Genomic DNA, 16,577 nt, shown 5'->3' with positions numbered 1-16,577 from the left:
TTGGGCAAGTCCCACTCTGCAGGGGAGGTTTTGGGAGGATTTGGCCGAGATTCTTGGCACTGTGGGCACGTGGCCACCCAATCTTCAATAGCTTTATCCATACCAGGCCACCATACATATCCTCTGGCCAGGGCCTTCATCCTGACCACACCTGGATGACCTTTGTGTAATAATTTTATTACCTGTAACCTGAGGGTGGGGGGAATGACTACCCTGTCTCCCCATAGGACACAATCATGCATTACAGAGAGTTCCAAGCGTTTGGTCTTATACTCTTGCACACTATGGTCCTCTCCATTTGGTGGCCAACCTTTTAAAATAAATTGCAAGACAGAATGTAATAAGGGGTCTTTCTTGGTTTCTATGGCCACTTCATGGGCAGTAACTAAAGGGTCAGTTTGCAAATCAATAAGTAAGACATCAGATGCCGGGGCGGGGTCTTCCACCTTGAGTCCTAAAGGGCAACGGCTAAGCCCATCCGCATGGTTGATCAACGACCCCCCTCTATGAATAAGTACATAATCATAGCCTGCAAGGAATATTGCCCACCTGGACATTCTAGGGGACATGAATGGGGGGGTAGGGCGCCCAGTGGCTAATAGACCCAATAGAGGCTTGTGGTCTGTAATTAATTGGAAGGGGCGGCCTAATAAATAATGGTGAAATTTTTTCACCCCAGCCACCAGAGATAGAGCCTCTCTATCTATTTGGGCATAGTTCCTTTCAGCTGATGATAAAGTTCTTGAAAAATAAGCCACAGGGGCTTCTTGCCCATTAGGTAATATGTGGGCTAAAACACTTCCCACGCCGTAGGGTGAAGCATCGCAGGTGAGCCTAAGTGGAAGGGTTGAGCTGTATTGGATGACCACACTGTTGGAAGACAGGAGATTTTTTATAGTTTGGAATGCTTGTTGTTCCCTATCTCCCCATGTCCACACTGCCCCCTTGTGGAGAAGGCGATGAAGCGGCTCAGCTGCAGAAGCCTTTTGACGTAAAAATACGGAATAAAAATTTAAAAGTCCCAAAAAGGCTTGTAACTCAGCCTTACAAGTGGGTGCAGGTGCCTCCTTGATGGCCCTGACTTTATCCTCTGTGGGGTGAATACCCTGGGCATCTATCCGGAATCCTAAAAACTCAATCGAAGATGTTTCCCATACACATTTCTCAGGTTTTAAACGTAAACCCTTATCTTCCAAACGTGAGAGCACTTGCCTAATGCGGCTATACAGTTGGCTAGGGTTGTCCCCACAAATTAAAATGTCGTCAAAATACGGGACCACCCCCGTGAGGCCCATGAGAAGACGTTCCATCAAACGCTGAAAAATACCTGGGGCCACACTAACCCCAAACTGCAGACGAGTACACTTGAATGCCCCTCGATGGGTTACAATAGTCTGGGCCAAGGCTGTGGCATCATCTACGGTGAGTTGCTGATATGCCTGCGCCAAATCCAAGCGGGCAAATAGAGACCCCGATCCTAAGGTGTGTAGCAGCTGTTGCACCACAGGTATGGGGTAGGAATTATGCTGCAGCGCTTTGTTTAAAGTGGATTTATAGTCTGCACACACTCTGAGTGTGCCATCTGGTTTCAAAGGTGTCACTATAGGAGTCTCCCAGGGTGCTTGTTCAACGGGCACTAGAATGCCTTGATGCTGCAGCTTTTGTAATTGTTCATCTAATTTCTCAAGTAACGGAAGTGGCACTCGTCGAGGTTTAAGTCTAAGGGGGGGGACATTAGGATCCAACGAAAACGAGATAGGGGGACCTTTGTATGTGCCCAAACCCTCTTTAAACACCTCAGGAAATTCATGGACAAAATCAGGCACTCCATTTTCCCCTAGTGCAGCAATCTTGTGGAGGCCAGTGACAGCTAATCCTAACGGAGCCATCCACTCTAAACCTAACAATGAATGGTTTGCCCCTTCCACAACAAGTAATGGCAGAATAAGATGTACATTCTTAAAAGTGACTGGCACATTAACTCTACCCAATACCCTAATAGGGTGTCCTTGGAAGTCATTTATAGAAATGTCCAGCGGTTGCAAGGTGTCCCGAGAGAGGGATGGCACATAAAGGTGCAACTTGTGCCACGGCATTAACGTGTATTTGGAGCCAGTGTCAAGCTCCATGGGACATGGCTGGTGATTGAGTAGGATGGGGACAATAATTTTATTCACTGGGGGGGAAAAAGGAGATTTAAGTTTGGGCCAACAAGAGTTACCTCGGGGGATCCACGGACGTCGATTCCCTCTGTTAAACTGCCCTGGGGAGCGAGGAAAACGCTGGGGAGGAAAAGGAGGCAGGAGATGAGGAGAAGCAGAGAAGTCATCTGAAATGATGGCCCGGCAGGCAGGGGCGATGTGTCCTCGCTTGTCACAGCGTCGGCAGATGGAGTCTTTGAACGGGCAGCGGGATCGTGGATGTTGTCCTCGGCATCCGGCACAGGGCTGGTAAGCTGGACGGAGCTGTCTCGATGTTTGTCCCCGAATTTGGCAGCAGTAGTCATCAAACTGATCTTGCTCTTGCAGTTGGTAATCGTAGGGCCGAGTCATTAGGGAACGGTGGCCGTCCGAGATTTTAGACACAGTGGGAAGCTTGTCATTAGACTTAAGATCGGCTGCTGCGGCTTCAGCCACCTCAGCCGTTTGTGCTGCCTTAATAACGTCTTGAAGGGTTGACTCTTCAGCAGCTAGTAACTTATTTCGAATGGTGACATTTCGCATGCCAAAAATAATGGCATCAGTCAACCTTGCCTCAGGATTTTCGAACTGACATTTTGCTAAAATAGTTCTGAGGCGAGTCGCAAATTGGTTAATAGACTCGCCTTCAGCCTGAGCTGTGCGCGAGAATTGATGCCGATACACTCTAGCAGGCTTCGTTGGTTTGAAATGTGAAGCCAGTTTCTCCTTTAAAGTGTCCCACGGAACCGAGTTGGCGGGCTCCGGATCAGTCAAGGTGCCGGCTAATTCAAAAATTTGGGACCCACAATAATTCAAAAAGAGAGCCCTCTTTCTGCTGTCTTCAGCATCATGCATGCCTGCAGCTTCCAAAAAAATGTCAAATTTCGCCATATACGCTGTCCAAGTAGACCTCTCAGGGTCAAATAGTTCAGGAGGCTGGATAATCGAAGGGGTCGACATTCTGGATTTTTATAAATTTTTGTGATAAAAATAAATGTCCTCTAGACCCTCGTCGCCAATGTAAAATACTAGATTACAACGTTCTAATGAATCTCTGTTTATTTGCAATAGGCAATAACAGGCGGCTGTAACACTTTCTCTCAGCCGCTTTCACTGACAAGAAGACGCGTAAGACAGGGAGCCGCGCTATTTATATAGCTCGCCCAGCAACAGCGGCGGCTGACAGCTCCTTGATATTGGCGCCTAAAGTCAACAGCCAATCAGCAAACGGTAAGCTTTTAACAGTACTTCTGCTTAACAACAAAAAGCATACTTTACCTAGAAACAATCCCTAATACATATATTTCTAATACATAACATCAACCTTACTGATTAAATTAGATAGCTTGATCCTTTAATAATTCTTTGCCTTTTCCATGCTCTGTCAGTTAAATAGCAATGCCTATTAGTAGTGATGGGCAAACCTAACGGTATTCGGGTTCGGCAAGTTCGGACGAACTTTACACAAAATTCGGTCGAACCCGAACTGAACCCGAACGGGGAATCCCTCCCACGAAAAGATTCTGGGGGCGGAGGACATCACCGGCAGGTTGCTAAGGACACCAAGGTGATCACTTCCTGGATTCCATGGAATCCAGGAAGTGAGCACCTTGGCATCCTTAGCAACCTGCCGGTGACGTCAAAACTCCGAACGCCGAACACGACCCCGAACCTTGCCCGAAGTTTCAAAAAAATTTGGGTTCGTGTTCAGCATACCGAACACCGCAAAATTTGGTACAGAGCTGAATTGTGCGAGTTCGGTTCACCCATCACTACCTATTAGTAAAATATTTAATAGAGTTTTCTTAGCAAAAGCATTAACTACACTATCTTTAATGTTTAATTATAGCATTATTTAGAAAATATTTTGCTATAGAATATGCAATACCATATTTTTGGAGCATAAGATGCACCTTTTCACACACACACACACACACACACACACACACACAAGTGTGAAAATCTGGGTGCATCATATACAATGAATCCATCCAACCCACTCTTTGGTCTCTGCCTGCCAGGGTAGGGCAGGCAGTGCGAATCTCTGGGGGAAGCTGACTCCAGAGGGCCGGGGCCCTCACAGAGAAGGCTCTTCCCCTTGGCTCTGCCAAGCGACATTGTCTGGTTGACGGGACCTGGAGAAGGCACACTCTGTGGGACCCATCTGGTTGCTGGGACTCATGAGGCAGAAGGCGGTCCTCAAGTCCCATATCTCCAATGTGTTTTTTTAATTTAATGAGTTTTAAAATATAATAGAGTGTTTAGAGAAAATTGGATTCATTTCCTAGTGAAAATTTAGTTTGGGTAGTATTAATTTCAGGCAATGATCGGCAGTAAAAAGAGAGACAAAGAGAATGATTTTTAAAAAGAGCTATACAAATATGATATGAGCAAACAGAAAAAAAAATCAATGTTGCAATTAAAATCAAAATTTCTTGAATGAAATTTGTAGGTAAATCTAAGAGGGAAAGGAATATTATAAAATAATTGGACAATATAGGCAAATCATCTTATAAAATTTAAGCATCTGGAATATTATTTATAGATAATCAAAATAATTATCAATATATTAATAGAGAGGTCATTACTAAGGCAACATAAATTTTGTTGGACTGACCTGGAGTGTATAATAACAGAAGAAAGGTTGTCATTCTTTATTGTTATAGAATGGAAATGGAACAGGACATGAAGGATGGGTTCAAATGAACTCTCACCATAAGGACAGGTTCAACTAGCTACAGGAACCCTATTAGATTTCTTATGTAGAAGTGCGGAGAGAAGGCTGCTGAATATGGTCTTTAAAAAGAACCTTAATTGTGATGGAGAGATTAATGAATCAATATAATTAGCTAGTTTCCATCTGGGATGGTAAAAATGTGCCAGAATAGATTTAGAAATATGAATTTTCTCATTCTGATAATTAGTGTCCAGAAGTCACTCTCTAATGGCTCTCTTAACCTGAGTGGATTTTTAAAAAAACCCATAAGATCTCAAAAAAAAAAAGCCACAAGAGGAATGTTTTTTTAAGAATTACTTGTGATCATGAATATTGGAATTTATTCAACTGGATGTATGGAATCACTCCATCCGATTCCATACATCCAATATTTAATCATTACTAGCAAAACTCTTAACTTTCTTTAGGTCAGTCTCAAGTCTCAAGATTTTATTGGATATGTATTTTGTGATGTGGAATAGACCTCTGATAATCCTAGTTTAGATGACATTCATTGAACTACTACTAATTGCATAGGGACCTATCTGGGAATTATACAGTAGCTGAGCTAGAGATTTAGCTGTGAGTTGGTTTTAAAGCCACAGGGATTCTTTCCTCAGCTTTAGTGTAAAAGAACTTTACAATGATTAAAGCACTTCTTCAAATTTGTAAGACCAGGGTCAATGTGCCCATTCCATAATCCTATGCCTTGAAAGATCACATCTAAATATTTAAAATGCCCACCTGCTCAATCCCTTTGCCCTCTATTAACTGTTATAATTTTATCTTTCATTTAGGTCATATTTTATTCTGTTCTTTTCAAGAATCATCTCAAACAAAATAAGAAGCAAAGTAAAAAAGAAAAAAGAAAGGAAGGAAGGAAGGAAGGAAAGAAAGAAAGAAAGAAAGAAAGAAAGAAAGAAAGAAACTAGCCCAAACACTAAATATTTGGAGACATTGGGTGACCTACCTATGATTCTGCCAGCTTCCTTTCTTTCTTTCTTGCTTGCTTGATTTATTTATTTTAAAATGGACTGCAGCTACTGAGGAATGGACAAAGATGTACATACAATCTGTTTAAAATGCATGAAATGGAGAATACAGCTGCACTTTAATGTACCTGCAACATATATTCAACAGAGTATTTCAAAGGCTTGATTCAAATTACTTGGATGAGATTGAAGTTCAATTGCCCTTGTAACGTAAGACAAACACAGGACCGTTTCTTCTTAGCATCCTAAAAAGACATATGTGAATAGCAAAGCAGATACACAAAGGCAATGAGGTAGAAGAGAAAATAAATAAGCTGCAGCTGAATTTTCACGTAGTAAAAGTTCTTAGTTTGTGTTGGAGATGCTCTTGAGAATCTCTTTTGCTACTTTAAGGGACATTTTTTAAGAACTGTCATTGAGAACTGGTACTGACCTTCTTGGCTGTGTGTGCAAAAAGACCCAATTATTTGAATAATTTGGTTTCTATTCACACTCCTGTACACTCAGCTTGATTGTGCAATGGAGTTGCTTATTGTTTTCAAATGTCAGAACAGCCATCTCACAGTTTAGAGCCTTCAGTCATCATTTTTCAAATGAATTCCCCCTGAATAATAATAGCATTTAGACTTATATACCACTTCATAGGACAGTGATGGCAAACTTATGGTATGGGTGCCACAGGTGGCACACAGACCCATATCTGCTGGCATGTGAGCCATTGCCATAGCTCAACTCCAACGTGCATGAGTGTGCCAGCCAGCTGATTTTTGTTTTGTGCAGAGGCTCCGGGAGGGCATTTTTGGCTTCCATAGAGCCTCCGGGGGGGGATGGCGTTTTTACCCTCCCGCAGGTCCAGGGAAGTCTTTCCAGCCAGGGGAGATTAAAATACGAGCCTACTGGGCCCACCAGAAGTTGGAAACAGGCTGGTTCTGGCTTCCAGAGGGCTTCCATGGGTGGGGGAAGCTCTTTACGCCCTCCCTGGGGCATTGAAGGGTGTGGGCATTCACATAAGGGTGTGGGCACTCATGCATGTGTGATAGTGTGCACATACACTCTTTCAGCACCCAAGGAAAAAGGGTTTGCCATCACTGTCATAGGGGTTTACAGACCTCTCTGGGTGATTTATACAACATATTACCCCCAACCATCTATTTCCTCATATTACTGACCACAGAAAGATGAAAGGCTGAGTAAATAGAGTTTGCCTGAAATACTGCATTTTAACAACTGTGACACTGGGTTCCTAATGTTTGTAGTCTGATCTCCTGGTGTTTGAAAAGACCCTTAAAATTTATCCTTTTTTTCTCTTGATTGTTTATGAAGTTAGAACTGCAGTATTTTTCTTAGGTGCAGTTACTGGAAATGATACAAAGGTTATGCTTGGATTATTTATTTGTTTATTGACAAAACTTAAATGGCCATCTAATATAATGATACTAGGCAACTCACAATACCCATTAAAACAAAAGTACAAGTTATTTAGTATATGTTACGGTATATGTTATAATATATATAGTATAATATATATGTTATTATATATATAGTATACGTTATACTATTGTTATTATATATATAGTATATGTTATAATATATATAGTATCCTATAGTATATATTATATAGTATATGTTGTAGTATATGTAATGTTATAAGTTATATACAGTAGTATAAGTTATAAAGTAATGTAGGGTTTCCTGCATAAGCAGGGGGTTGGAGTAGAAGACCATCAAGGTCCCTTACAACTCTGTTGTTGTTGTTGTTTTTGTTGTTGTTATTGTTATTATATAATGTCGCAATTTTGTCTGCCCATGCATTTATCCATCCACACATACGTTCATACCTGTTTATACTACACTGTGATTTTTATTATTGCTCATATACATTATAAATAGGTATAAATCCATACTAAGCAAAAATATAAGTGATGCCACCAAGACATTAGTGGAGTTTAGATAATGACAAATTTGGTTTCCTTTACATTGGCTCTTAGAGGTTTAATTCCAGGCCAAGAAGTTTGAAAATGTAGTGAGCAACCTCAAAATCACATAGTTAGTATTCACACAGACCATATGTGTAATTTTATGTTAACTCAGGCAACATAGTGCTCTTCAGTCATCTTGGAGGAGGTCTCTTATGAAGTGCAGGCAGCATGGAAAAATGAAATTGATGTGTGTGTGTGTGTGTGTGTATGTATGTGACATATTTTTGCTGATAATGAAAAGGAAAGGAGACTAGTATAGATCTATTTCAAGATATTTTGCTCTCATCAGCTAGCCATGCCCTTACCCAAATTAGAACTGGGGAGTCTGCCTGTATGGCAGTAGCTTTAACCTCTAGACCACAGGTTCTCCTCTTCCCAGCTTGTACCAAGAAGAATATATATCCTCCCCGCCCCCCAATCGAATGTGTCCTGTATATATAAAGAACAGTGCTGGGAAACTCTTGAAAATATCCCTTTTCTTCAATATGTATTGGAGCAAAGTATCACTTTAAACTGTCTTCACGAAGCATCTTGGAGTTCCACTCCTAAATGGAGAATTACTGTATGCTTTGTTCATTAACACATGTGCAGAAGTCTCTTTTGTTGAATATCCAATAAAGGAAACTCCACCATGCCACAGTGCTTCATGGAAATGGAAAAATTCACCTTTTCAGAGTCTTTCAAGCCAACAGTTAATACGTCTTGACAAGGCAAAGCACTGAAGCAATTGACCGTGATCTGTACAGGCCTAATAAAGACAAGTCATTTCAGATCAAAGTAAAAAAATCTGAACTAATAATTGACTTATTCATTCGTGAAACAGGTTATGCATCCGTTTATGACGCATTGTTCTATAGAGCCATAGTAGCCCAAACATTAAATAATACACAATTCTCTCACAACTCCTCAATGTAACATCTAAACATCTAAACAACAACAAAAAAAGAAAATGTCAGTGAAAGGGAATGTGCTGCCTCACATTAGGAACTCTGACATTTGAAGCTTACATGTGTGACTCTTATGAATGGTTTGTTTTTCTTCAGGCTATAAAAAAAAACAGACCATGTAAAAACATTGCAAAATTCAGCTGCATAACATTCAAGTGATCATTTTGTACTGCAAAGAATAAACACAGCTAACACTGGAACTTCTCAAATGCCATTCCCCTGTCCACTTCTTCAAACATGGACGCTCTCCTCAGGAAAACCAAAATCCTGCTTGGTGTTCTCAAGTCACACCACTTTCACGTCTCAGAGCTTTTGCATGACAACGATCAAATGTCAAATGCAAATAAAAAATGGATCAGCGTGACAACATAAAAACCCCTTAACAGGCACTGAGCATAATATTCCCTCTAAATGTTAATGAAGTGGTTGTAATTACTCAAGCTACCAAAACAACTCAGGAGCCAGAGTTCACAGCTGTAGCCCATTACTTGCAAATGACTGGCACAAGAGTGGCATCAGTAGAGGGGCAAAGTTGTCCAAAGACGTTTCTGGAATACACATTGCCTTGAACCAAGAGACAACGGACAGTAAAAGGAAGGAGTTAATTTATGGGTGATACCTCCCCTAGAGGAGTATTTTCATCTCACTAACTAGCTAATCCAGTTATTTCTCCCCTCCCAAAGAACTGACTAGAAGAAAATATAGTGCCATAGATACATGTTCAATGCACACTTGTCCCACTATGGACACAATCCAATCTGCCCTTACCTGCCAGTATAAATTGACTGAACTCCATTCCTTTGGATTGAGTGGCTTAGCACTAAGTATAAATGCATACACATACCTCCCAACTTTTAACTTTGTCACTCTCAAAAGTCACGTCGTCATGCCATAAACATATATGGTTTATGGAGTGGGGTTTATTTTGTTGAGCAGCATTCAAAAAGAAAACCTGGACACCAGAAATAAGCTGGTCTTTCACATCTAAGTTAGGGAACCGGGGGCGGGGGGACTTGTAAGCACCATGCGGTTAGCGGAAAAAATGATGTCTAATTTAAAGAGATGCCACCTTGATTCTTTCATCTGCAAGCAGTGGCGGATTTACAAGATTTTTTTTTTGTCACCCCCTCCAGTTAAACAGAGGATTTCATTCTGGGAGACATTTCTAATTTGAACTAGCGCTTGTTCAAGTACATAGGTATCATGCTGTCAATTGCATTTTGCCCCAGACGGACTGTGGGAGGAGTTAAAACCAGCATATCAGAATGTTGCACTTGAACATCGGCGTGCACTTCTCAAATCATTTTTCGATGCCGGTAACTGTGACTGTGTGTCAGCAGAGCAGCACTGCGGCTGAATGTGGACTTGGCAAATCCATTTATTCCATTTTCTGTTGAAGATGATTCAAGCCAAAGCAGGACCTTTATTTTTCGTGCAGGGTTGCTATTCTTCTGATTCATTCAAATGCAGGAATAAGCCGTCTCAAGCCGCCATGCTCTGTTGCACTGGAGATGTCAGGAGAAGTAAGGAAGTCTTAAGGAAACCGGATTCCTGGGCTGTGAAGAAGAGCAGAAGTAACCACAGGACTTCATTAAAAGTGAATTATTTTTGGCTTTAAAGAAATCTCTATCAAGGAACTGGTGCATCATTTCCTGTAAGGTTTAGATCATCCTTAATATGTGTCTTTCTGTTACTAGCCCATAGGGAAAATGTGTAGGTTCATCCTATTGTTTGTTTTGTTTGTTGTTTGAACATTCAAAAAGTGTCAGAGAACCTCTGTCCTTTTATTGCTTGATGCTGTAAATTGTTTAGCCATCACAGATTATTATCTTGACATGAATGGCACTTTTATAAAATACTTTTACAAAAGCAGCAGATACTTTTCTTCTCTTAAATCTTTAAGAACTGTTTTTCACGTTATCAATTTATGTTATCACAGTGTCCATGTCTTTATTGTTAGAATTAAGTGAACATAAGCCTACTGAAATAAATTTGCTCATTCAGAGACCAAAAGCTTCCCAAAAGGGCCAGGAAGCAATTGTTTCTAATGAAGTCTGTGATAGTTTTGATCCACCTTTTTATCTCTCTGACCATTTCTTCACGGTACTGAAGTTGTCTAATAAAGCCAAACGTAAGAAAAAGATGTTTATACAATTAAGATAACTTTCATGGTTGTGGTTCAGATTTCTGATTCAAGGGGGGAAGTTATTACTGCTGTTTTTAAACTGTTCTATTGTTCAGTTGCTTTTATCATTTTAACTGTTTGTAAGCAGTCCAGAATTATATACAGTAGTTTAGATGCTAAGCAATATAAATTGAAATAATTTAAAAATTCAATTTTTGCCTACCAACATTTTCCAATACAAGTTCAGTAACCCCACCTTCAGTGCACCCCCTATGCAAGGAAAGTAAAGGAATCATAAGCCTCCTTGTTCTCAGGAAGTTGTATTGTTTCAATACATTTTAGTGTTATTTAGGTTACCTTCATATATGAAAATAGTTATTTTTCCTGTATTATATTTTAAACATTTCATAGAATGGAATGGAATGGAATAGAATAGAATAGAACAACAGAACAGAACAGAACAGAATAGAATAGAATTTTATGGCCAAGTATGATTGGACGCACAAGGAATTTGTCTTGGTGCTTATGCTCTCAGTGTCCATAAAAGAAAAGATACAGTATGTTCAACAAGAATAACAAGGTACAACACTTAATGATAGTCCAGGTACAAACAAACCATTCAATATAAATTGTAAGCAACAAAGTTACAGTCATATAGTTATTAGTGGGAGGAGATGGGTGATAGGAAAGATGTGAAGATTAACATTTGTTGTTCAGAGCCCATATGGTTTTGCACAACCCTTATAAATGTTGTTCAATAAATGTCAGATCAGATGTCAGAATAAGTTTTAATACTGGTAGCCATTACATGGGGTGCAATGTCATTCATTCATTCACTAATATCTTTTCTCAAATCTTAGTGTGTTAACAACTATATGAAAATAATTGGTCCTGATGTGAATGAATAGCAAAAAGCCACCTAATTAGATTTATTGGAGCTGGTTGGAGTCTTAAACATTTCCCCCCTATTTTATATGATATAATAATTCAGTATTCTAAGGTATTTTTGTCCTCGAAAGACTATAATTCTTTCTTTAGTACAGAGCCATACAATTACAGCATCTACCCACCCATCCATGACCCAAGTATTCATTCCATTCTTTTACACTTTTTGTTTTCTACTTTTTTTTCTTATATCCATATTTCCAGCAAAATCATTAAAAGCCTCCCATCCTTTATCTTTCTGCAAATATTTATGGCACCGTGGATAGAACTGCAGGTTAACTCTGTATTCCCCTTGCTAGGAGTTCTGACAAGGCTGAAAATTGACTCAGGCTTCTATACTCTCTAGGTTGGTAAAATGAAGACCTAGATTGTTGGGGACAATATGCTGATTGTGTAAACCAGTTAGAGAATGTTGTAAAGCAATATAAAGTGGGATATAAGTCTAAGTGCTGTTTCCATTAGCTCATGTATTCTCCCTAAACCCTAGGTATTCTACCCAGAAATCATCACAATCTCTCTTCCACTTGCACAGTCATTCCATTTAACATTCTGGTTCCCTGCTGGTAAAATGTATAGTATAAGTAGCACTTCTCCTTTAAGAATACTTTCCACTTACTTATAGGTGTCATTCAATGTCCACTAGTCCAAATGTGTCATTTGTGTCATTCAATGTCCACTATGTCCACTAGTCCAAATCTCATGGTACTTTAAGAACAGAGCCAACTTCCCAACATGTATTGGAGAAAGAGCTCGTGTTAATGCTAATGGTCCCTAGTAGAGAGCCATTTTAGTAGAGGGACAAAACTTATAATCTCTATATTTCTGACATTCCTGTTTTTCTTTCTTTTCCAAGGGAAATACTGCTGCAGCTTCCAGCAGCATTAGCCACTATTTTCTACCCTCTGCAAAAACAATTTATTTTTAAAATGCTATAATTATATTACAGCTGTCTTTATGGCAGCATCTGTAAGTAAATGAGAGGATGTTTCTTTGGATGAGTGAACAAGCTCTTTAGTTTTATTTAATCGGGACTACTCCTCTGGGATAATCAAATTTAATTTTATCTTTCCCTTCGCTGTGAATTCATATTCTACATCTTTAGGTCAAAAAATACAAGGTTCTGTCACTGGAAACATTGTAATCATTCTCCTAGCATTGCAAATAAATTTCTATATGCTTAAATGGCTCCCTGGTGTAAAAAGACATGATTATGCAGATTCTGTATGTTTAGCTATGAATACCGATGTGCATCTCTTGGGGACATAATGATGTGTGAATGTGACTCACACATTTTGGTACATGTATTACTTTAGAATTCACTGTTTTTAGATTGGGGAACCTGTCAGTCAAAATAGGTAAATCTAAAACATTGCACAGAAGCTCAATTTGCATAATATATCACTGTCATATACATTGTCTTGCCATTTTTAAAAGTAGTAGAATTGGCAGGTTGAATCTATTATGCTTAAACAAATGTTCGTGTTTTCTCACAATTTCTTGCTGTACCTTCTTCAGAATGCTAAGTAAAATAGTTATTCTGTTGACTATGATTTTCATAGGGATTGATGATTCTGTTCATTCAATTTCTCATTTTTCAATTCTAAGTTTGTGAAAGACTGTTATGTACCATTGTTCTGAAAATGTAGCAAAGAGCATGTTCATTCCCCTTTTTACTTGTACAAAAGGGGAATGAACTTCTTATACACTTTTTAAAAATATTTGTTCTATTTCCAAAGGACTTTCCCTAAAATAATATATACATGTGCATATTTAGTCAATAGCTTACATTTCTTAAATATGTGCATTTCTATGCATTTTGGATCATATATCATATATCAGACACTGGGGTGAATTTGATAAATCTATATAAAATGTGTATTTTTTTAAAAAAAACCTTCAAACTTTTTTAGAAATGAATGAGTTTGTGTGACTTTAGGAAAGTTGTCTTTAACCATCTTGATTTCCTGACAGTTGTTCAATAAATTACTTTAAAAGAAAATGCAAAATCAGTCCAGTTTAGAAAGTACAGAAAATGAAATAATTTACTGCATTGGTGCTTCCGTATATTTAATATTGCCTTTCCATATTTTCTTCTAAAAATCAGTAACATCACATCTATAAAGACATCTGATTGAATCACCTTTGTTGTCATACTTCAATGGGTAGAAAAAGGGAGGGGTCTGTCAAGGTGGATTGAGAGACCAGTAACAATAAATGTAAACTAAAGGCCAGATCTAACCAACTGTCTTTAGGAGAAATAGATAGGGTAATTTTGTTTCTCTCCTTCCTTCCTTCCTTCCTTCCTTCCTTCCTTCCTTCCTTCCTCTCCTTCTCTCTCTCTCTCTCTGTCTCTCTCTCTCTCTCTGTCTTTCTGTCTCTCTCTCTATATATATCTCTGTCTCTCTGTCTCTTTGTCTCTCTCTCTCTATCTCTGTCTCTCTCTCTGTGTGTGTGTGTCTCTGTGTCTCTGTGTCTCTCTCTCTGTCTCTCTGTCTCTCTGTCTCTTTGTCTCTCTCTCTCTCTCTCTCTCTCTCTCTCTGTCTCTCTCTGTGTGTATCTGCACCCTATTCTATTCAATGAGGACAGGTCTCATTCTTCTGCTTCACCTTTGTCCTATCATTCCCATTTGTAGGTAAATAATAAGGCAAAGACAATGTGGATCAATGGCATTTGCGGTCAGATTGAGTAGAAAGCAAAGTAGAAAAGAGGGAGGGCTGCACTCAAGACTTGATGAGTCCCCATGGGTTCCACCTCTCAGATGTATAGTCCTGGTGGACCAATAATTTGATACATTCCAAATCAGCTCACTATGTTTTGTTACTTTCACAAATGCAAACACTTTCCCATCATTAAGCACGGCCAGAATTCCCTTTTGAAAACTAAAAATATATCCAAGCGAGCCGTGGGGAACAGGTTTAAATAATAATGCAAATAGGATAGTAAAAGTATGGCACAATGTTTGAAATATTTAGAGTCCCTTAATTTGCATTTTCCATGCATTTATGTTGCTTTTGCAACTGCACAAGCAATTGTTTGGAAGTGGTTGTATATTATGTGATAAACCCAAAATTATTCTTGAAATAACTTCTCATTGAAGAATCTTCTTAAAGCAGGTGGTAATGACTTGGAACTTATGTGCTAAATTAAACGATAGCTGTGCAGTCATTTTTCATGGAGATCTATAAAAAAAGACAAAGTCAGGCTAAGACAATCTTTCCTATTCCCAGCTAATTCTATGTTACTCCCCAAAAAACACTACAATAACAATACATGTTTACCCTAAAATATAATCAACATGGCAAACAGAGAAAGATAGCATGATAAATATCTCTTGCAACTCAATACATCCTTTACTAACTGGGGTTTCTATGGATATTAAAGTTGATGGATTATTTTTTTACTTTCAAGAAGCTAGAGGCTGCATTAGATTAGACAATAGCTGCAAAACACTTGCATATTTCACTGCAACTAATGAAAAGGGACAGAAGAATCCAGTCATCCTATTGGAATCTCAAGATTTCAAACATCCTGCTAACAAGAGACAGCAAGCTCAAAATCAAGAAAGAATAACTGGGTCAGCTATCAGAAGTCCAATGCAGAGAAGGACATATATGTGAAAATGTAATCTCCCTCTCCTTCCCCCTTCCTCTCCCTCTCTCCCTCCCTCCCCTTTTCTCTCTCCCTCTCTCCCTCCCTCTTGTGCTCCCTTCTCTCCCTCTCTCCCTCCCTCTTGTGCTCCCTTTCTCTCCCTCCCTCTCTCTCACTCTCCCCCTCTCTCTCCTTTCTTCTCCCCTCTCTCCCTCCCTCTCTCCCTCTCATTTAAGAGAGTAACCAATATTCTCTCCAGGAGTCCTTCAAATATACTTAGCACTTTTAGCCCTTTTGAAACTTTATTCCAAGTAACTGTTACCTGAGTAATATAACATGCATTATACTACCAATTTACACAGCTAAGATCTAATCTATCAAATTTTATTTCTGTTTTCCTAAAATGTCTTATTAGGATGTGGTGATAGCTAGGAAGAAGAATAAGGAAAAGATAGGAAGACGCATCACTCACAAAACACAAAACATTGGGAGACACAAGAAAAACTAGTTCCAGAGAGTACTGTTTAGAAGTAGATTGCTGTCCTTCTTGTGTTTCCCAATGCTTTGTGTTTTGTGAGTGATGTGTCTTTCTTCCTTTTTCTTTATCCTTCTTCCTATCCAGCAATCCATTTTATCTGTTCCCACCCTAGTAATCTCAGCATTGGATTGGAAAACCTGCAAATAATTCCTTTTAAAAAATGGTCCCACTTATCTCCCATTGATACATCTTCAATGTGTAGAGATATCTTCAAAAGATGCATGAGAGTCATTAAAGCATGACCTCCCTTGACTGTAGAACAAGCTATGTTCTTCTATTTTCTGCTTCTACTTTGCTCCCTCGGGGATTTGTTTTCCATTCATGTTCAATGTACACGAATCTACTTTATTGCTTATGTATAACTTTAGTTACAAACAGCAATAATTATAATTTCTTATTTGCAATACAGTGATCCCTCTATTATCGCGAGGGTTCCGTTCCAAGACCCCTCGCGATAATCGATTTTTCGCGATGTAGGGTTGCGGAAGTAAAAACACCATCTGCGCATGCGCGCCCTTTTTTTCTATGGCCGTGCATGTGTAGATGGTGGAGTTTGCGTTCCCCGCC

The sequence above is a fragment of the Erythrolamprus reginae genome, chromosome 1, assembly GCF_031021105.1.
Source record: "Erythrolamprus reginae isolate rEryReg1 chromosome 1, rEryReg1.hap1, whole genome shotgun sequence".
Taxonomy (NCBI): Eukaryota; Metazoa; Chordata; class Lepidosauria; order Squamata; family Dipsadidae; genus Erythrolamprus; species Erythrolamprus reginae.
The sequence above is the reverse complement of the archived record's forward strand: the minus strand, read 5'-3'. Positions refer to the sequence as shown.